The following is a 22,260-nucleotide window of genomic DNA, read 5'->3' on the forward strand; positions in this document are numbered from 1 at the left end:
CATTTTAATTTGACACATCCTAAATGAATAATCTTGCCATTAGTCAGGTGTGATAGCAGGATGTATATCTAAATATGTTTATTTCAATAACTACCTTCTTTCTTTATCCCCAACCATGACTGCTAAACAAAAATACCAGTGGCAAAATGTACTGATGGGTACTGATTGTAGCAAGACATTCATCATCTAACAAAATCAGTATGTACCATGTTAATTCATAGTATTTGTCACAAACATTATGAAGGGCACTTTATTTATATATCTCTATCGAAGAAGTTTTGTAGGACTGATCGTTCTTAAGCCAAGGGCAAGAGCATAATCAATGTAACAAAAAGCAGAGAGCACATCTGGAACACTTTTATAGCCTAAAAACCAGCAAAGACTGTTAAAGTACTATGATGGAAACGGTAGTTAATTAAGCAGACACTGGCCATAGATGCCATCAATGGATTAAATTCAAATAAATTTATTTTGGGAACAACTGGTTGATATCCAGCATTTACTGGAGAAGTACAGTAAAGTGTTCAGGGAAGACAAAAAAGTGCTCTGAACATTTTGAATGCTCTTGTCTCAATAAACATTATTTTTGTCCAAGTAAAAGAATGTCATACCTTCAGCTTGATTAACATTCATCTTTATAATGACATACATAGTTCATGAGCTTCTCCTGTTGTAATAGTAATGATAGCCTTGGTTCTTTGAGAGTTGCTTTTTGGTGATCAGCTTGTGGTTTCTCCAGTGTTTACTAGCAGGCTGAAACAGCAGTTGCCAAAACTAATAAATGAAGACTTCTCTATATATTGTGATGGATTGCCGGCTTTATATTCTGGCCCTCACCCCCAGGCCGCCAGGAGGAGCTCTCCCGACAGCATGGACAGGCCCCAAATTCCAGCAGGGCCTCATGGACTATGTAGTTTTTATACACAGCCCTGCTGGATACCCTGGGGACCACTGGGAGTTGCTGTCGGGAGGCCCGTGGACTCGTATGTGCCCTATAACCTGGAAGTACGTCCCGGTCATGTGAACAGGAGAGATGACGTACTTCCAGGTTGAAGAAAAGGACTGTTTACCCTGACCCAGAAGGAATAAGGAATTGTGGACTGTTGGGCAGGAACACCTCCGGGTCAGGGTGTATAAAAGGCCCAGACACTGAGCTGAGCTGGGAGGTAGGGTGGCTAAGTGTCTGGGAGTAGGAGGAGAGAGTATTATAGTGATTATATTGTTTGTATGAGTAGTGTGGAGTGGAGGGTGCTTTGTGCACGTGAATATTGTACAATAAAGAAGAATTGTACTTTTACCTGGTGTTTGGAGTGGTACCTGAGGGTTCAAGAGGTGGATCGATACCTTTACTGCTACAATATATAAAACCCAACGTCTGTCTGACTGTCTGTATGTCTGTTGTTTGCAGGAGAGATATATTCGCGATAATCCGAGACACAGGCTGTGGGCCAAGGGGAGGGGGAAGCGTGACATCAGGAGTAGAGAGCTGGGCAGGGCCCTCCTCACTCACGCACCAGCCTCCATTCGAGTCGGTGTACTTCTGTGATTTGGAGTGTACCTTGCCTCCACTTAGCTAGCAATACCTGTTTGTTTATTGATTTTTAAAGTTTGTCCTGTTTCACTACTATGCGGGACAGCGAGTCATAGAATAAAAATGAAATGAAACTACTAATGGTTTGAAGACAATAGAGCAACAAAATAAAAATAAAACAGCAAAGAGCAACTTTCAAATCTAAATCATGAAACTAAGGTCAGTGCAGAAGAAAACCTCTATAAGGGACCAAAGCCACTTACTGCTCTTTCTGTAACCATGCCTTGGACCCCTTACTGTGAATCCAGACTGGTTTCTTTTGCTTCCTCTTCTATTCTTCAGGCTATAAGTTTTGAATCTCGATAAGATTTCTGTGTTTTTTTCATAATCCTATCTCATCAACTCAGCCCATACTGCTCATTTGATGCTTTCCCACATGACTGAAAGCTGCACAGATAATATGAGTCTGCAGGAGGCTGCTCACAGGTGGAACAAAGCCAAAACAAGATCTGTCAGTACTATCCAGTGTCCAATATATTTAAAGGATTATGTCTTGTAACATGTCTATAAATGGAGTTAACATTTGACTTTTGATATGAAAGAGAGCAAATAGCATTTGTTTTGACATTGTTTAGTTGGAAAAATAAAATGTAGTATATAAAGGCAAGCTGGAAATCAGAGGGAATTGTGGGGTGTTATATTTCAGCCAGGAGGTTCAAATTCTCGTTTTATGTCTTTTTTGTGTCTTTTATTTATGTGACTGTTACTGTTGTTAGTTATTTTCTGTATTCCTTATGCCTGTGTTTTACGTTCCTTGTGTTTTGTGGACGGTTCCCCAAGAGGCGGGGCCATCTGACCATCAATGCATGGGACTGCCCTCAACCCTATAAAGGCAGGAACAACCCAAAGTCACTTGTGGTTCATTCGAATGTACAGGGAGTTGATGAGTGTTCCTTGAGATTATTTCCGGGCTTCTGTGATTAACTGGATGTTTTACCTTTTTTTGCTTTGTTTTTAATTACTTTCATAGTGTGACTTTGTTCATGTTGGATTGCCTTTGCTGGTATCTCCTTTTTGTGCTCAACAGGGTTTCATGTTAATGCAGAGCAATATTGTAATGAATAAATCTTATATTTTATTATGATCCTGTGTTTGCCCTTATTACTAGCTGGATTCGGCTAATGGGCATTTTGTGTCTCTGTTGTGTTTTGAAGCTTTGAGTCTCTTTAGCTCACAACACCTTGATTGCCATTAACTTGCTAGGATGCCAGTTTAATAGAAGCATGGCTTTGAATTCATTGTAAAGTTACATAAAAGTTCAGTTTACTAGTTGGTAGCAGCACTACCCTACAGTTGTAGTTTAGGCTTATGCAAAGTCACCAAGGAAATGCAGTTACAGCAGGAGTGTGGTGTTTTATAAGGACAGCCAAAAATTGAAATAACAGCAGAAGTACTTCTGAGTCCAGGTTTACAAGAGTCTTTCTTAGTTCAGTCAGGTTAGCATTTAGTTGGGAAAAGGAAGGACCCATTTGGTGGAGCAGAAGATAAGGCAAGAGTATTGGTAAAGGAAAGACGTCTAATATTGTGCTTACTTATATAAATGTCTGAGCCACCAGAGTGAAAGTTAGAATGGAAGAGCCTCTGGAAGGCCTTAAATGGCAAAGTCCTTCATTGTTTTATTTTGTGCATTATTTTTTGCTTTAGGCACTCTTTTTGTGTAACCTTCACTTGTATATGTTGAGTTTTATAATCAAAGTTAGGGTAGTTAGTCAAAGAAAGAATTCCATTACAAATTACTTATTACTTTTTTTTAAATATTAATGAGATTACTTTACTCAATACTTCCATGGAAGAAGTATTCCTATTACTAATTATTTAATTTTTATATTTCTCTCTATGCACCATTTGGAAAAAAAACGTTGACACACACATGAATTCAGCAGGTAAACAAGTAAAACACTCATCTTATATTAGCATTGTGCTGTTTCAAACAATTAATAAAATGTAAATTAATTTACTTATTGTTGAAAAATATGTGAATTAAGTAAAAAATGAAAACTGACTTAATTCCTCAAACACTTGCAAACATGAAGGTGGTTAACATTAAAATTATTACAAGTGTAACAGCCAGCAGACAAGAGCACTTATTGAGCAGGTTAAGACAGTTACCTGCAGTGAGCATGTAAAGTGCAAATCAAACAGGTGAAGCTGAGCGGGTAGCCACACTCACCTTAACAAATGATATATGAATTGGATTGAATTGGATTTGAGGTGTCCACAGTGTTTGCAATGACAAGAAGAGGAAGCTAGAGATGTAGTTCCTGAGCCCCACAGATGTACGGATGCACATCAAGATCGTATCATAATAAAGGAGGCAATGGCAGATTGAACAGCCACACCAACACAAATCAGAGATGTTGTTGCAGCAGAGGCATTCTTTCAGGCCATATGAATTCATCTTCTTGAATTAGGATCATAGTCAAATGTTACCCTGGCATAACTGCCACTCACTCATCATTACTGCCACACACATCTTCAGTAGTGTGGTGCCTCAAATGGACTGATAAGGAGGAAGACACGGCAGTCAGTTGTCTTTAATGATGAAAGCAGATTCTACTTGGGAATAAGTGATGATCATGTACTGTGCATGTTCAACAAAGACATAGTGAGTGGCTATGTCCATTGTGTATACACTTGTGACACACACAGCACTTGTTTATTGTTAGTGTTTATAAAGAGAACATTAACCAGCACACCCTGTATCAAAGTTATCATCTACCTGGTACTGATACTAGTTCTGCTCCTGTGTGAAATGAGCAAGGCAATGACTGCCCAGATTCTGCCCATGTATCTCAATGTACTTTAGAGGCTGTTAATCAACTCCCAAGACCAGTGCACTCAGCAGATTTCTTCCAATCAAGCATTTATGGGATGGAATTTGATGCCATGTTTCCCACATCCAGCCACCAGTGGTGAAAACAACAAGTTGAGCCTCCAGATTGAAAGACCATGGAGTGATACTCTACAGGAGAACATTCAACATCTGTATGAGCATTACATGCCAAAGCACAAGCCTGTATTGCAGCACTGGGAGGTCACACAAGAAATTAATGTATAGTAGAGTATGCTTTAACTCATGACACTATCTCTATCAAAAAAACAAAAGTGTATTTGTAATCTTGTTATTAATACAGACCAATTTCACTTCTGAATAATGATGTTAAGATACTCTCAAAAATTATAGCTAGAAGGATGGAGAAAGTGCTACCTTCGGTAATATCACAGGATCAAACTGGATTTATTAAAGGCCGACATTTATCTTCCAATCTTCAACACCTGTTTAATGTAATATATTCACCAGCAAAGTCAAACACCCCAGAGATATTATTATCATTGGATGCAGAAAAAGCATTTGATATGATTGAATGGAACTACCTTTTCACTGAATTGGAGAAATTTGGGTTTGGCCTGAATATTTGCGCATGGATCAAGCTACTGTATACCAATCCAGAAGCTTCAGTTTGTATTAACAACATTTGTTCAGACTACTCTAAACTAGAACGTGGCACCAGACAAGGATGCCCCTTGTCACCACTGCTGTTTGCAATCCCCATTGAACCACTGGCGGTCCATTGTCGAAATTCTTATCAGATAAAGGGAATTATCAGAGAAGGACTGGAACAGAAAATTTCTCTATATGCAGATGATATGGTACTGTATATATCAGACCCACAAAATACTGTGCCTGCAGTTTTAACAGCACTTACAGAATTTCAAAAGATCTCTGGTCTCAGAATTAATTTGAATAAAAGTATATTCTTTCCAGTGAATTCATAAGCATATAATATTAGATTGGACACCCTACCTTTTACCATAGCAGATCAGTTTAAATACCTAGGGGTAAACATCACAAGTAAACATAAAGCTCTTTATCAACAAAATTTCGCCGTCTGTATGGAAAAAATTGAGCAAGACTTGCATAGATGGTGAACCCTTCATCTCACACTAGCCGGAAGAATTAACATTGTTAAGATGAATATCCTTCCTAAGCTTCTTTTTGTATTTCAGAACATTCCAATATATATCAATAAATCATTTTTTAAGCAAATAGATTCAACCATAACCTCATTTATTTGGAACTCAAAACATTCACGTATCCAAAGAGCGACCCTACAAAGACCTCAGGCAGAAGGTGGCATGGCTCTACCTAATTTTCAGTTTTATTACTGGGCAGCAAACATACAAGCCATAAAAATCTGGACACAAATAAATGAACATACACAGGCTTGGTCCGCAATAGAACTAAAATCCTGCAGTACATCTTAATATTCCCTGCCGTGCGCTCCAATAAATGCAAGTTATCGCAAATACAGTATACTAATAACCCAATTGTGCTTCACTCACTCAGAACATGGAACCAATTTAGAAAGCAATTTAAGATGAAAAATCTTTTATCTGTGGCACCTCTGCAGGAGAACCACCTCTTTCAACCCTCGTAAACATATCTAGTTTTTAATATCTGGAAAAGATTTGGGATTAAATTGCTCAGAGATCTTTATATAGACAATATCTTTGCATCCTTTGAACAATTACATTCCAAATTTAACCTTCCAGCTACACATTTCTTTCACTATCTTCAAATTAGAAACTTTGTTAAACAGAACCTGACGCTTTTCCTCATCTCGTTCCCTCCACCATGCTGGAAAAAATACTGCTCAATTTCGAGGACTTAGACACCTTTTCTGCAATATATAAAATTTTATTAGAGTCCCTTCCTTTCAAAGATCCAAGAGGACAATGGGAAAAAGATCTTTTAATTAATATATCAGAAAAGGAATGGAAGGTAGCAATACAGAGAATTCACTCGAGCTCCATATGCGCAAAGCATAGAATTATTCAACTCAAAATTATATATCGAGCTCATCTGTCTCGCTTACAACTGTCCAAAATGTTTCCAGGGCAAGATCCAACCTGCGAACGCTGCAACCAAGCTCCTGCCTCACTGGGTCACATGTTTTGGGCCTGCACCAAACTAACCTCATTTTGGATCAAAATGTTTAAGTGCCTTTTAGACAGCCTTGGTGTCACAATCCTGCCTAACCCATTAATAGCTGTGTTTGGTGTTCTTCCAGACGGATTTGAAGTGGAGAAGGACAAGCAAACTGTGATTGCGTTCACTACACTTTTGGCACGCAGACTTATTTTGTTAAATTGAAAGAATCCTAACTCTCCTCATATAAGTCAGTGGGAAACCGATGTTTTATATTATTTGAAATTGGAAAAAATCTAATTATCAGTTAGAGGATCGGTACAGAATTTTTTCAAAACCTGGCAGGATCTAATCAATAATATTTTAGAATAAGAAGAAATAATTATTTCCGCATTTCTTTTCCTTCTCCATTTATCTTTTTTGCCCTATTAAACTCAACAATTTAGTTATGTTTACAAGCCTTAAGTATTACTCCTTTCCATGCTCTTCTTCTCAGGGGTGGGGTTTGATTTGTTTTCAATCCTATTTTTTGTAAAAATTGATCTATTTGTTCAGAATGATTACAATAAAATTAATTAAAAAAAATTAAAAAAAAAACACAGTTATAGGATTCCTTCACCCAAATTTCAGTTCCCTGGTGTGATGACTACTAACTATTCTTTATTTACTGTTCCCCTAGCATACTGCAAATAGTTTAGTTGTTGTTCGACCATACATCAAAATGGGTAAGATGTATGATCTACGTGACTTTGACCACTTGATTATTTCTATGAAACATGTTTCAAGGACCTGAAAAACAGCATCTCTGGGATTTTAAAGTCTCTGGACTTTAAAAAAAAACAGATCACTAAACAAAGATCATCTAATGATCAAAATTTCTATGTGTGAAAAAAAACTTTGTTAATCAGTCAGGTCAGAGGAAAATGACCCAACAAGTCCACAAATACTTAAATAACAGCTCTTTGGAATGGATGTGTTCAGAAGAGCATCTCTGGACTCTGAAATAGATGGGTTACAGCAGCAGGAGATAGCACCACATTCCAGTCCTGTCAGCTAGGAAAAGGAAGATAAGGCTACTCTGGGTTGCATAACTTAAGATTGGAAAGTGTCACCTGGTTGGATGAATCTTAATTCTACTTGACACGCAGATAGGTCAGAATTTGCAATAAACAGCATGACTCCATGGAACTAATCTGCCTAGTGTCAACAGCACAGGGTGGTAGTGGAAATCTAATGACAAGATAACATGACATATGACAAAATTCACATCATCTCAAGCAGTTGACTTCAGTAGGTCATTCAATTCCTAGATCTTATTTCAACATAACACCTTTTGGGATGAGGAGGAATGGGATGTTCACAGTATTAATATGTGACTAAAAATTCTGCAAGATCTGCTGAGTAGGCATGGATCAAAATGTGTAAGGAAAGATTTCAAAACCCAAATGAATCCACATGTTGAAGAATTCAGGCTGTTTTGGATGGAAAAGGGAGTCCAACTATAGTAGATCTAGCAAATAAAGTGGACACTGAGTATAGATTTTACATTTAAAAATGTAGTAAGTTAATTTAACTGATCAATGCAAAAGGAATCTAAAATGCACATTTTCAGCCTCAGGTTCTTGTTTTGAAAGATCATTTCTTTTGTTTTGTTTTTGTCTTTTTGCTTTCTATTTGAAGGAGCCCTGAGGGAATGAAATGAGTCTGAAAGCAAACCTGCATGCTTTCTTTTCTCACTCTTTTCATGTGACTAATAGCTCAGTAGATGATAAGCGCTCAGCTCTCTTTACCCGTAGTCTTTTTCAGTTTCTTAATCAGGAGGTACAGCTGTCCTAATTTGTCATACTTGAACTAATTCATGTAGCAATATCATTAAACATGTGCCATTAAACCTCTGAAACAATATGCCTGATGTAGAAGTTTGACAACAGAGAAGGCTGAGACAATTAGTAGTGGTTCTGCGTGTGTGAAGTGGGAGCTCATTTTTTTCCTTGCATGAATAAGTTACTAGGCAGGAGAGAAAGGGCATTGTACCTGGTGGGTTCTGTTTTGTTGAATATGAATTTAAAATAATATGAAAAATGTATACTTCCTGGATATGTCACTGTGAGGAAGAAGACAGGCAGGGCAGTGATCAGAGCTGTTCCTTCAGAGTTTTCAACTCTGCTTCATAATCATCTTTGTGGTGACTGAATATTTTCCACATGCTCATTTCAACTTTTTATAAGGTAGTCCGGTTTTTCTCCTATATCTTAGAGAGTGAATGTGGGTGTCTGTGTGAATGAGTGTGCCTTTTGTAATAAAGATTTGCATTCTACAGGAACTGTTTCCATTTCCCTGTCATCCTATATTGGAAAGAATAAGTTCAAAATATCGATGGAAGTTGTATAAAATTTAAACTGTTTTGTTCAGAAATACCAGCGATCTCCATCACCATAAAGAATTCCAAAACAGAGATTACATGTGAGTCAGACAACAATATTCACTTGCAGAGTTACAAAAGAAAGTAGTAATAATAATACATTTTATTTCAAGTGCCTTTCTAAGCACCCAAGGACACCATACAGATAATAAAATCAACAAACCAACAAAAACATGCATGCACACATACACATATACATACAGTGGTGTGAAAAACTATTTGCCCCCTTCCTGATTTCTTATTCTTTTGCATGTTTGTCACACAAAATGTTTCTGATCATCAAACACATTTAACCATTAGTCAAATATAACACAAGTAAACACAAAATGCAGTTTGTAAATGGTGGTTTTTATTATTTAGGGAGAAAAAAAAATCCAAACCTACATGGCCCTGTGTGAAAAAGTAATTGCCCCCTGAACCTAATAACTGGTTGGGCCACCCTTAGCAGCAATAACTGCAATCAAGCGTTTGCGATAACTTGCAATGAGTCTTTTACAGCGCTCTGGAGGAATTTTGGCCCACTCATCTTTGCAAAATTGTTGTAATTCAGCTTTATTTGAGGGTTTTCTAGCATGAACCACCTTTTTAAGGTCATGCCATAGCATCTCAATTAGATTCAGGTCAGGACTTTGACTAGGCCACTCCAAAGTCTTCATTTTGTTTTTCTTCAGCCATTCAGAGGTGGATTTGCTGGTGTGTTTTGGGTCATTGTCCTGTTGCAGCACCCAAGATCGCTTCAGCTTGAGTTGACGAACAGATGGCCGGACATTCTCCTTCAGGATTTTTTGGTAGACAGTAGAATTCATGGTTCCATCTATCACAGCAAGCCTTCCAGGTCCTGAAGCAGCAAAAAAACCCCAGACCATCACACTACCACCACCATATTTTACTGTTGGTATGATGTTCTTTTTCTGAAATGCTGTGTTCCTTTTACGCCAGATGTAACGGGACATTTGCCTTCCAAAAAGTTCAACTTTCGTCTCATCAGTCCACAAGGTATTTTCCCAAAAGTCTTGGCAATCATTGAGATGTTTCTTAGCAAAATTAAGACGAGCCCTAATGTTCTTTTTGCTTAACAGTGGTTTGCGTCTTGGAAATCTGCCATGCAGACCGTTTTTGCCCAGTCTCTTTCTTATGGTGGAGTCGTGAACACTGACCTTAATTGAGGCAAGTGAGGCCTGCAGTTCTTTAGACGTTGTCCTGGGGTCTTTTGTGACCTCTCGGATGAGTCGTCTCTGCGCTCTTGGGGTAATTTTGGTCGGCCGGTCACTCCTGGGAAGGTTCACCACTGTTCCATGTTTTTGCCATTTGTGGATAATGGCTCTCACTGTGGTTCGCTGGAGTCCCAAAGCTTTAGAAATGGCTTTATAACCTTTACCAGACTGATAGATCTCAATTACTTCTGTTCTCATTTGTTCCTGAATTTCTTTGGATCTTGGCATGATGTCTAGCTTTTGAGGTGCTTTTGGTCTACTTCTCTGTGTCAGGCAGCTCCTATTTAAGTGATTTCTTGATTGAAACAGGTGTGGCAGTAATCAGGCCTGGGGGTGGCTACGGAAATTGAACTCAGGTGTGATACACCACAGTTAGGTTATTTTTTAACAAGGGGGCAATTACTTTTTCACACAGGGCCATGTAGGTTTGGATTTTTTTTCTCCCTAAATAATAAAAACCATCATTTAAAAACTGCATTTTGTGTTTACTTGTGTTATATTTGACTAATGGTTAAATGTGTTTGATGATCAGAAACATTTTGTGTGACAAACATGCAAAAGAATAAGAAATCAGGAAGGGGGCAAATAGTTTTTCACACCACTGTATATCTATATCTATGGAACTGAAAATACAGCAATAAGAATACAGCCTTAGGTCATGCAGTGTAAGCTAATCTAAACAGATAAGTCTTAAGACAAGATTTGAAAATAGGTAGGGAATCCGTGTTCCGAATGTTTTGTGGTAGTGAGTTCCAGAGTAAAAACTAAAGGAACACTTATTTACAGTATAACAGTGAAGAATCAGAATGTCAGCTTAATTACAAACTATGGTCAAATGGCCCAAGGAAGACAGAAAAACAAAAGCTCCAGTTAGCAGGATGTTGGAAAAAATAAACCTGTGGGTGTCCAAGGTCAAAAGACTACCCAGCCTATTATATCTATAGGCAATGTTATTGTACTAATAAAAAGGAAGAAGACAGAGACAGGTTCAAAGTGATAAACTTTAACAGGTCCTTTTACTAAGATCGTTTCAGAGTACACGTTACACAGCCTTATTATTATTATCTACTTCCTAACAGCTCCCCAATACCCATAATTCCTTATTACTATGGAATCCCCAAAAGTCCAGATTTACAATATACTACACAGCCCAATAAGGGCATTCTACAGCCTAAAAATGTGTCACCAATGAATCCTTGTGGAATTCCCTTCATCTTCTAAGCATCTGAGGAGGCTGCAGCAAATTTAGGACAGGGTCAGTGATGCATGGTGCCAGCACTGGAAAAATGAAAACACACAAAAGTAGTGATTAGTAACCAATCTATAAAAATGAGACTGTACTATACTAGAGTGCTGCATGAAAACAGACAAAATACTAATCTGACATATCATAACCTTAATTATGAGTTTTTTAGGAAATAAATAGATAATACAGATGAGGGAATACTAATTAATTCTGAGATCAATTTGAGGAGAACTAATTGAGCACCAATGAATGGATGATTGCTTTGCAGACGTCCAATTTCAAAAACACACAATACACATTGCGAACTGTATTATGCTATTTATTGTTAATTCACATTTTTGATGTCCCTTCAATGGCCCTCTATCAAGGACAGACATCTAAGGGCTAACAGTTTAAAGATTTTAAATGTAGCAAACAAATGAACAAGTGGCCTATTTGTCTAAAAGATATATTCAGTAATTTGGATATTTTCTTGACTCCATCCCCTGATTTGTGCTTTCAATCACCTTTTCACGGAGTTGCTTGGAGTGTTCATTTTGTCTCCATTGTGTAGATTAGAGCCAACATCCTGACTCACCCCAGGCCTTCCGGATAAAGTGCATTTATATTACAATCAGTTGAAACCCCTTGGCCGCACACAGGTGGTCTCCATTTAACTGATAATGTGACTTGTAAAACCAACTCGATGCATGAATTAGGTGTGTCATGTTAAAGGGGGGTGAATATTTATGTGATCAATTGTTTTGCATTTTATTTTTATCATGAATTTAGGATACTTTACAGAGATCTGTTTTCACTTTGATATTAAAGAGTCATTTCCTGTCGACCAGTTTTAAAAAATTAAATCAATTGTAATTCAATGTCGTATAACAATAACATCTTAAGAGTTCCAAGGGAGTGGATACTTTTTATAGGCACTGCACACAGGAAATTAGTGACAGGACCAAAATTTTCATTTCATGTTTTGTACAGATTTACACATTTTAGACATCCCTAAAATTGTTTGACCACTTTCAGGGCGATGCCTATTTTTGCGCACGCATGTGTATGTGAATCAATGGACACAACCACTCAACCCAAACTAAACACTTACCTACATTAGACCTGTAACTTGATTTTTTGAGCAAATCACTCCATTATATTATGCTGTACAGAATATATTATTTTGAGTTTTTCTGTAAGCCTGAAATATTTTACTACAAAAATAAGAGCCTTATGTAGGGTATGCTGGACACATCTCATATTTTTCTAAGCTGTGACACTTTAATAGTTTAGACTTTTCTACACATTTGTAGAAGACAAAGAGTCACAGCACCATTGCTCTTTTTGCTTTATTCTTAGAAGTCAACATTTCAAGCATTTTTCTTACTGAGAAGCAAAATTTGTCTCTCTTTAACAGATGAGTTTCAATTTCTCATGGGACAGGTTATTATGGGCGGCACGGCGGCACAGTGGTAGCACTACTGCCTTGCAGTAAGAAGACCTGGGTTTGCTTCCCGGGTCCTCCCTGCGTGGAGGTTGCATGTTCTCCCCGTGTCTGCGTGGGATTCCTCCGGGTGCTCTGGTTTCCTCCCACAGTCCAAAGACATGCAGGTTAGGTGCATTGGCGATCCTAAATTGTCCCTAGTGTGTGCTTGATGTGTGCCCTGCGGTGGGTTGGCACCCTGCCCGAGATTTGTTCCTGCCTTGCACCCTGTGTTGGCTGGGATTGGCTCCAGCAGACCCCCGTGACCCCTGTGTTAGGATATAGCGGGTTGGATAATGACTGACTGACTGACAGGTTATTATCTCAAATGATTCATCAAATTTCTTAGGGTTATAGCAAGTTGGACTAAGTAGGAGAGTTGCCACACGTTAAGGAGTTAGATACACTATATGAACAATAGAGTCTTTAATAACATTGCAGTCAAATAAATAGACTTTAATATGGAGTCACTCCCCCCTTTGCAGCTATAATAGCTTCTGCTTTCCTTGGAAGGCTTTCCACAAGAGTTTGGAGTGTTTCTGTAGGAATTTGTGCTCATTTATTCTGTTGAGAATTTATGGGGTCAGGCACTGATGTTGGATGAGAAGCCCTGGCTTTTAATCTCCATTCCAGTTCACCCCAAAGGTATTTAATGGGATTGAGGTCAGGGCTCTGTGTGGGCTCAGTCAACTTCTTATACATGAAACTCATCCAACTATGCCTTTATGGACCTTGTTTTGTGCAGTGGGGCATAGTCATGCTGAAGTAGAAAAGAGCCTTCTTCCAACTGTTTCCACGAAGTTGGAAGCATAGCGTTGTCCAAAATGTCTTGGAATGCTGAAGCATTAAGATTGCCTTTCACTGGAAGTAAGGGTCTTAGCCTAAACTCTAAAAATAGCCCCATTCAATTGTCCCTCCTCCACCAAACTTCACAGTTGGCACAATGCAGTCGGGCAGGTAACGTTCTCCCAGCATCCACCGAAATCTGACTGCCAAACAGAGAAGGGTGATTCATCACTCCAGAGAACACATTTCCATCATTCCATCCGACACTTGGCGTTGGACTTGGTGATGTGAGGCTTGCTTGCAGCTGCTTGGCCATGGAAACCCATTCCAGGAAGCTTCTGCCACACAGTTTTTGTGCTTACATTAAGTTTGGAACTCTTCAGTTATGGAGTGAACAGAGTGTTTTGGTGACACTTATGCACCATGCACCTTAGTAATCGTTGACCACGCTTTGTGACTTTACGTGTTCTTCCACTTTGTGGGTGAGTTCCTGTTGTTCCTAAACACTTCCACTTTCCAATGATACCACACACAATTGACCGTGGAATATTCAGCAGGGATGAAATTTCGTGAACAATCTTATTGCAAAGATCGCATCCTATAACAGTGCCAGGCTTGAAGTCACTGAGCTCTTCAGAATGTTTGTAAATGGAGGCAGCATGGCTAGGTGCTTCAGTTTATACACCTGTGGCTATGGGTCTGATTGAAACACCTGAATTCAATAATTAAGAGGTGTGTCCCAATACTTTTGGCCATATAGTGTAGTTACCCTTCCATAAGGAAAATTAAGGAAAGCTTTCTACAATGATATTTTGTCATCCTGGGGCCTCATGTATAAACGGTGCGTACACAGAAATGTTGCATACTCCCGTTTCCATGCTCAAATCGCAATGTATAAAACCTAAACTTGGCGTAAAGCCACGCACATTTCCACGGTAACAGACTGGCGGCACCCAGCATCAAAGCAGTGCTACTGTTCCTGTGTGATCACCTTTCTTTCTTAAATCCACATTCCTGATGCTGCTTTATAAAAACACTGAAACTAACTGCATATTGTTTATTAGTGTAATGCATCTGATTGAAATTAACCTGCAGCAATGTAATGGTCCAGGGAATAGCCATAGTATTTAAATTACAATAACTGCTTTATCGTTGTAACTCTCACTGCATCTTCTTCTTCTTTCAGCTGCTCCAGTTAAGGGTTGCCACAGCAGATCATCTTTTTCCATATTACTCTCGCTGCACCACTCGGAGTATTTATATCACTGTATCTGAGTGAGGAATCACAGCAGCAGCTGATCGGAAAGAGAAATATCGGTATACAGCATGAAGAAGATGCTGCCTGAGCCACGGCAAAACACTTTATAGAGACTTCCCAGTACGGACTTCGCGGTTTAGAAAAGGTTTCATCCCAAGAACTCTAAACGCACTCAATCAGTCCATCAAGTGCTCCTTGTAGAACTGTTTACTTATAAGTACAATTACCTCACTGTAAACTTGCACTACAGTTATAATATTGCACAACCTGCGCCACTTTATAAAGCGCGTATTTACATATGATGAAATGCAGCAAAATATGTTGATTATATCATACAGATAAAACTTTAACTTCATTTAAATAATCTGTATTGTTAATAATTAAACATGTGAGGACACGGTGCCGCAGCGCTAGCTAGTTCAGGGATTGTTCCTGCATTGCGTTGTATTCTTGCGCTGACGCTACACTGGAAAGATAGACGGATAGAATAATTAAACATGTACTATGAAGATATTTCAATGTTCCTTAAAAGTTTTGAAGAATCGGTGTTCTAAGCTTACAGATGGCTTAACGTTTGGAGAAAGAAAAGTAAGGACAGGAATTGGAGGTTAGTATGTTTGAAAGAGACAGTACTTCTGTAATAAATTATTTCATCGAAGGTCGCACATGGCGCAGCAAGCCTCTTGCGTGAGATATGAACAATCACTGCGCCACCGTGTTCCCATGTTTAATAACATGCTTTCATTCCTATCATCATGAAAATGATATCATGTATACATCTCAGTATTTTAATTATTCACAGAGCTGTAATATCACGAATGTAATGGATTCTGTGTCCTGTCGGAGAAAGAGAAAGAACGGAAGCACGTAGTGATTCACACACAGAGCACATAGAAGATCAAATACAGAACAAAGCATTTAACATGCTACTTGAGAAACTAGTAAAATAAACGATTTTAAAATGAAGTTTATGATGTTCTACTTTAATGGCAAAATAAACTACGTGATTAAAGTGGAAATTTCAAGATTAAAGTTGACATTTCGTGCTTTTTTTCCCACTGTGTGCCTATTTGTTTTGTCTGTACCCTAATAAGCTTTCATATGACACTCAGATGGTGGGCTACGACTCGCCTTTCCACGGCGACTTTGATATGTGATTTCTTTTTTATTTCGGGCACTGTGCGACTTTGTGAACTTGGATCTTTCAAGTTTCTCCGACACTCTGTCACTTGATCAACTTTCTTTTGTTGATTATACCACTGTTTAAACCAACAAATAGTATGTTTTTCCTTTGCCTCCACTTGGTATTCGCTGAAATTCTTATATTTTCCCCTGTGCTTTTCCCATTGTCTTTTCACAGAAGGCTATTTATATTGATTTGCATATTCAAAGAGACGTAATTCTGGGAGGAGTTGGGGCAGGACAGAAGGCGCGTGCACGTGCGTTACTTTTCACGCTGATCGGGATTTATGTAGTGGAAGAACGTGAAAGTTTGCGTGTACACAGATTCCTGCATCTGGATTTTTCTGTGCGTACGCACAATCCCGCTTTTGTGCTTACGCCATGTTATAGTGTGAGTTCTATGCACGGTGTTATACATGAGGCCCCTGGTGTTTTCGTGGGAATTCCAACTTAAACAGTATGAAAAATCTTTAAAAGTTAAAGCTCTAATGACGGTTCATTCATTCCATCATCAAACCATTTTACATTACAACTAGTTCACAACAAGGGCATGGTGCAAAGGAATCACCTGGGGCCTCATGTATAAATGGTGCGTACGCATAGAAATGTTGCGTACGAACGTTTCCACGCTCAAATCGCGATGTATAAAACCTAAACTTAGCGTAAAGCCACGCACATTTCCTTGCCGTACGCAATTTATCCGCCCGGTTTTGCAGACTGGCGGCACCCAGCGTCAAAGCAGTGCTACTGTTCCTGTGTGATCACCCTTTCTTTCTTAGCTCCACATTCCTGACGCGGCTTTATAAATACACTGAAATTAACTGCATATTGTTTATTAGTGTAATGCATCTGATTGAAATTAACCTGCAGCAATATAATGGTCCAGGGAATAGCCATAGTATTCCAAATACCATAACTGCTTTAGCGTTGTAACTCTCACTGCATCTTCTTCTTCTTTCAGCTGCTCCAGTTAAGGGTTGTAACAGCAGATCATCTTTTTCCATATTACTCTCACTGCACCACTCTGAGTATTTATATCACTGTATCTGAATGGGAAATCACAGCAGCAGCTGATCGGAATGAGAATTATCGGTATACAGCATGAAGCAGACGCTGCCTGAGCCACAGCAAAACGCTTTAGAGACTTCCCAGTATGGACTTCGCGGTTTAGAAACAGTTTCATCCCAAGAACTCTAAACGCACTCAATCAGTCCATCAAGTGCTCCTTGTAGAACTGTTTGTACTTATAAGTACAATCACCTCACTGTAAACGTGTGATACAGTTATAATATTGCACAACCTGCGCCACTTTATAAAGCGCGTATTTACATATGATGACAGTATTCATTTTTAAGATGAAATGCAGCAAAATATGTTTGATTATATTATACAGATAAAACTTTAACTTCATTTAAATAATCTGTATTGTTAATAATTAAACATGTGAGGACACGGTGCCGCAGTGCTAGCTAGTTCAGTAATTGTTCCTGCATTGCATTGTATTCTTGCTGGTGCTGACGCCGACACTGGAAAGATAGACGGATATAATAATTAAACATGTACTACGAAGATATTTCAATGTTCCTTAAAAGTTTTGAAGAATCTGCGTTTTAAGCTTACAGATGGCTTCACGTCTATTACATAGCTGATTGTGTGGCGATTGGGTTTTTGGAAAAAGAAAAGTAAGGACAGGAATTGGAGGTTATTACGTTTGAAAGAGACAGTACTGCTGTGATACATTATTTCATTGAAGGTCACGCATGGTGCAGCAAGCCTCTTGCATGAGACATGAACAAGCACTGCGCCACCGTGTTCCCATGTTTAATAACATGCTTTCATTCCTATCATCATGAAAAAGATATCACGTATACATCTCAGTATTTTAATTATTCAAAGAGCTGTAATTTCATGAATGTAATGGATTATGTGTCCTGTCGGAGAAAGAGAAAGCTCATTTAAAAAGCAGGTAGTGATTTACACACATAGAGCACATAGAAGATCAAATACAGAACAAAGCATTTAACATGCCACTTTAGTTACAATGGGATTTGAGAAACTAGTAAATTAAATGATTTTAAGATGAAGTTTATGATGTTCTACTTTAATGGCAAAATAAACTAAGTGATTAAAGTGCAAATTTCGAGATTAAAGTTGACATTTCGTGCTTTTTTCCCACTGTGTGCCTTTTTTTTTTTGTCTGTACCCTAATAAGCTTTCATATAACACTCAGATGGTGGGCTACGACTTGCCTTTTCACGGCGACTTTGATATGTGATTTCTTTTTTATTTCGGGCACTGTGCGACTTTGTGAACTTGAGCCTTCGAGTTCCTCCAACACTCTATCACTCGATCAACTTCCTTTTGTTGATTATACCACTGTTTAAACCAACAAATAGTACGTTTTTCCTTTGCCTCCACTTGGTATTCGCTGAAATTCTTATATTTTCTCCCATGCTTTTCCCATTGTCTTTTCACAGAAAGCTATTTATATCGATTTGCATATTCAAAGAGGCGTAATTCTGGGAGGAGTTGGGGCGGGACAGAAGGCGCATGCACGTGCGTTACTTTTCACGCTGATCGGGATTTATGTAGTGGAAGAACGTGAAAGTTTGCGTGCGCACAGATTCCTGCATCTGGATTTTTCTGTGCGTATGCACAATCCCGCTTTTGTGCTTATGCCATGTTATTGTGTGAGTTCTATGCACGGCGTTATATATGAGGTCCCTGATGAGCGGTACAGCCACTCCACCATTTTGAAGAACTGTATAGGCTTTAAATAATCCAGAAGTTAGCCAGATTATAGTATGGCATTACTTTGTATGCACAACAGCAGCTCAGTACATAAGGAAAGACAATCCAGGGTTAAAGCAGAACACTCACATCTTCAGATTCAGTTTTTAGTAGTTCACAGTTTAGTAAAGTGGTATGAAGCCAGTGATAGTATGAAATGGAGAGGGAAAATATTTATTGTAAGCACAAAAACAATATATTGTTGTTTTCTTTCTTTCTAAATTTTTTGTTGTTCATTTTACGCTTTTAATATTGTTGGTCTGCCCATCTGGACTTTAAAGATGACAAGTCGAAGTTTGTGGTGCTCCAGATTGCCCAATTATGGTTCAAAATACTGCTCTGAATGTCATTACAAATATCATATTCTCATACACCAGATGCAGTCCATAATGGAAGATTTTTCTAAAACTGAATTAATACATAAAATAAACAGAGATGATTGCTTAATCTTACAATAAGCATTGCTAATAATATGCCAGACATCAGAAAGGGCAGTCATCTAGTAAAGCCTCCCTGTGACTCCCAGTGTATCTTGAGATTGTTTTTCATTAAGTCATTCAAGGACTTCAAGCTTTGTTGTTGACTACATTTTCAAGCAGCCAACTGTCAGGAGTTCTGTGGAGATGTATTCCATCATAACTTCCCAGTGGCTTTGTTTAAGTAGGACAAGAAAGCTCTGGAATGGACCATTAGAGCATCAGAGCAGTAAAAACACATCTCACAATGTGCAGGGCTTTCTCATTAATATTTCATGCTCAGCTTCCTGCCATCTTTCTAGCTAAACCCTTGGTTTTTGTCAGATGGAAATAACAAGTTGAATAAGTAGCTCGCTTGCCCCACTGCACTTCTAAATGAATAATTGAAGTTCACGCACAGCAGGACAAAACACACATGTCTAGTTATGAGATCAGCCTGAATGAGAAGGCACACATGCCAGATCTTACTTGCATTGTGTATATACTGTAGGTGGCACAGCCATGAATTCTCATCTTGGAAAGACAAAGCTAGGGAAAAAATGCTTCTGCCGTGGGCTTTTATATGATTAGCTTTTAGAAACATCAGTTATAACAGTTGCACCTGTCATGTTTTTTGTATGTGTGATATATTAAAGGCTCTCTCTGGGGATGAAATGTGTTTAACAAGTCGTCAATCTTATGTGCTCTAAATCAGGGTGTAATCTATCTATCTATCTATCTATCTATCTATCTATCTATCTATCTATCTATCTATCTATCTATCTATCTATCTATCTATCTATCTATCTATCTATCTATCTAATACTGTTTTCAATAAGTAAAAAATATACAACTGAAAATCTTAAAATTGTCACAGTGGCAAAGTTATTAACCATTGCTTATGTCAGTGTGCAGTTTGCACATCCTCTCTAATCTCTGCATATTACATTTTACCTTCAACATTCCAAAGACATGCAAGCAAGGTAGACTGGCCACTCTAAACTGGTTACAGTGTGTACAGGACCTCGTGAAGGCCTGGCAGCATAGGCTACAGCCTCCTTTGAAATTCAAATGAATTAGAATTTCAGAATTTCATATTCTGTTAGACTAATTCGACTTCCTGTTATTCTCTTTCTGCTGAGGTCAGGCTTCTCATGACCCTGCAGTAGATAAACAGGATATAAAAATGAATGAGTAATTTCTTTCTTTCTTTCTTTCTTTCTTTCTTTCTTTCTTTCTTTCTTTCTTTCTTTCTTTCTTTCTTTCTTTCTTTCTTTCTTTCTTTCTTCTATAAGGTATAGATTCTTTTTGACTAAGCACTAACAAACTAGTATTGCAAGGTTTTTTGAGATATCCTAGGCATGTGAGGTATATATTCCATCCATCCATCCATTATCCAAACCGCTACATCCTAACTACAGGGTCACGGGGGTCTGCTGGAGCCAATCCCACCCAACACAGGGCACAAGGCAAGAAACAAACCCCGGGTAGGGCGTCAGCCCACCGCAGTGAGGTATATATTATAGTTTCTATATAATATAAAGTATATACTGTAGTTGTATACAGAAATACTGTATGTTTTCCAAGAGCACCAGGGTGGCTCCATGTAGGGATGAGCCTTTGATTGTGCGGAGGAGAGCTGAACCTGGTAGGTGGTAATAAGGATGCAGATGCCAAACCAACATGGCAGACCTTATATCTACAGGATTTTCCTCATTTTTTTTAATGCTATCCAAATTTTGATTCCTGCAGCTCCTAGAATGGCAGTAGTAGATCACTGATTTGTACTGTATGTGGCCAATGATCAGTTCTTCAAAGGATCCCATGATTAATTCTGGCCTTTGTCTCAAATGATTTCTTCAGCCTCAGATTTTTAACCCTGTGCTAACCCTAGCCCTACCCCTAACCCTTTCTCTCAAGAGTGACTTCCTTCCATTTGACCAGCTTGGTTACTCCTTGAGCATTTAGGTGGCACCTTTCTTTTTTTTGTTCATTTTAGCAGGGTGGCCTCCACTCAAGATGACAAGCATCTGTTTGTAATGTGGGATTTTGTTTTGTCATTGCAGCGCACAGTACGATGTTGTTAGCCTTTTAACCATACATTTTATTTATTCTTTTAGGCATATGCATATCCAGAGTCTGCTCCAAACAGTAAAATATTAGTCTGAATCACTGGGGAGGTGGACTTTTATGAATAGAGAATTTCAGAAAAAATACAGTAAATACATCCAAGTGTTTACAGATTAGATCAACAACATGGCAGGCACATTTCAAAAGAAAGTGAAAACAGGAAGACACCACCTGAGTCTTCATTTCATTGTTCTTATCAGTGATTGCACTGTCAGATATGGACTTACACTAAAGTGGCTTCTTTTTTCCCAGCGACAGGATTTCACTCACTTAGGATGTTCAATCAATAAGCTCTTTGCTCATTTTGGACTAAGTGATAAGGCTGTTGCTGGGGAATTAGTACTAGAGAACACACAACAACCCCCCTCGATGTCACAGACAACTGCTCCCACACCCATACTCCACCTTCTCTGTTCAAGCGCAAGATGGCTTGTCTGCATGTGGAATGAAGGAATGAGCAATCTGGTCAGAGACCATAAGATAGATCAACACAGGAATGCACTGTATGTCTGACTTTGAATAGATTAATACTTTCTGGTAGCAATGAAGCAGGGATTTTTCAAAAAATAGATGGACATGTCTGTGTTTTGCAAGCATTCCCAAGCATCCCTTTGCCCTTAAAGAATGTTAATAAGCAATTAACATGCTGCATCTTCAGTCAATATTTTTTTTTATTTTACCTAATGCATACCATAAATTATAACCATCACAAAGTGTTTTTACAAACCAAGTAATTTATAATTCAACTCACAATTTTTTTTACTGTGGATTCAGAAAGTATTCAGACCCCT

The 22,260-nt window shown here is 38.5% G+C and overlaps 1 protein-coding gene across 2 annotated transcripts in view; it reads left to right on the forward strand.

Annotated features, from left to right (window-relative positions):
• Window positions 1-22,260, forward strand: part of rab6ba (RAB6B, member RAS oncogene family a) — a 494,609-nt gene that overhangs the window by 291,122 nt on the left and 181,227 nt on the right. The gene's annotated exons all lie outside the window — the stretch shown is intronic.

The sequence above is a fragment of the Erpetoichthys calabaricus genome, chromosome 2 (genome assembly GCF_900747795.2).
Source record: "Erpetoichthys calabaricus chromosome 2, fErpCal1.3, whole genome shotgun sequence".
NCBI lineage: Eukaryota > Metazoa > Chordata > Cladistia > Polypteriformes > Polypteridae > Erpetoichthys > Erpetoichthys calabaricus.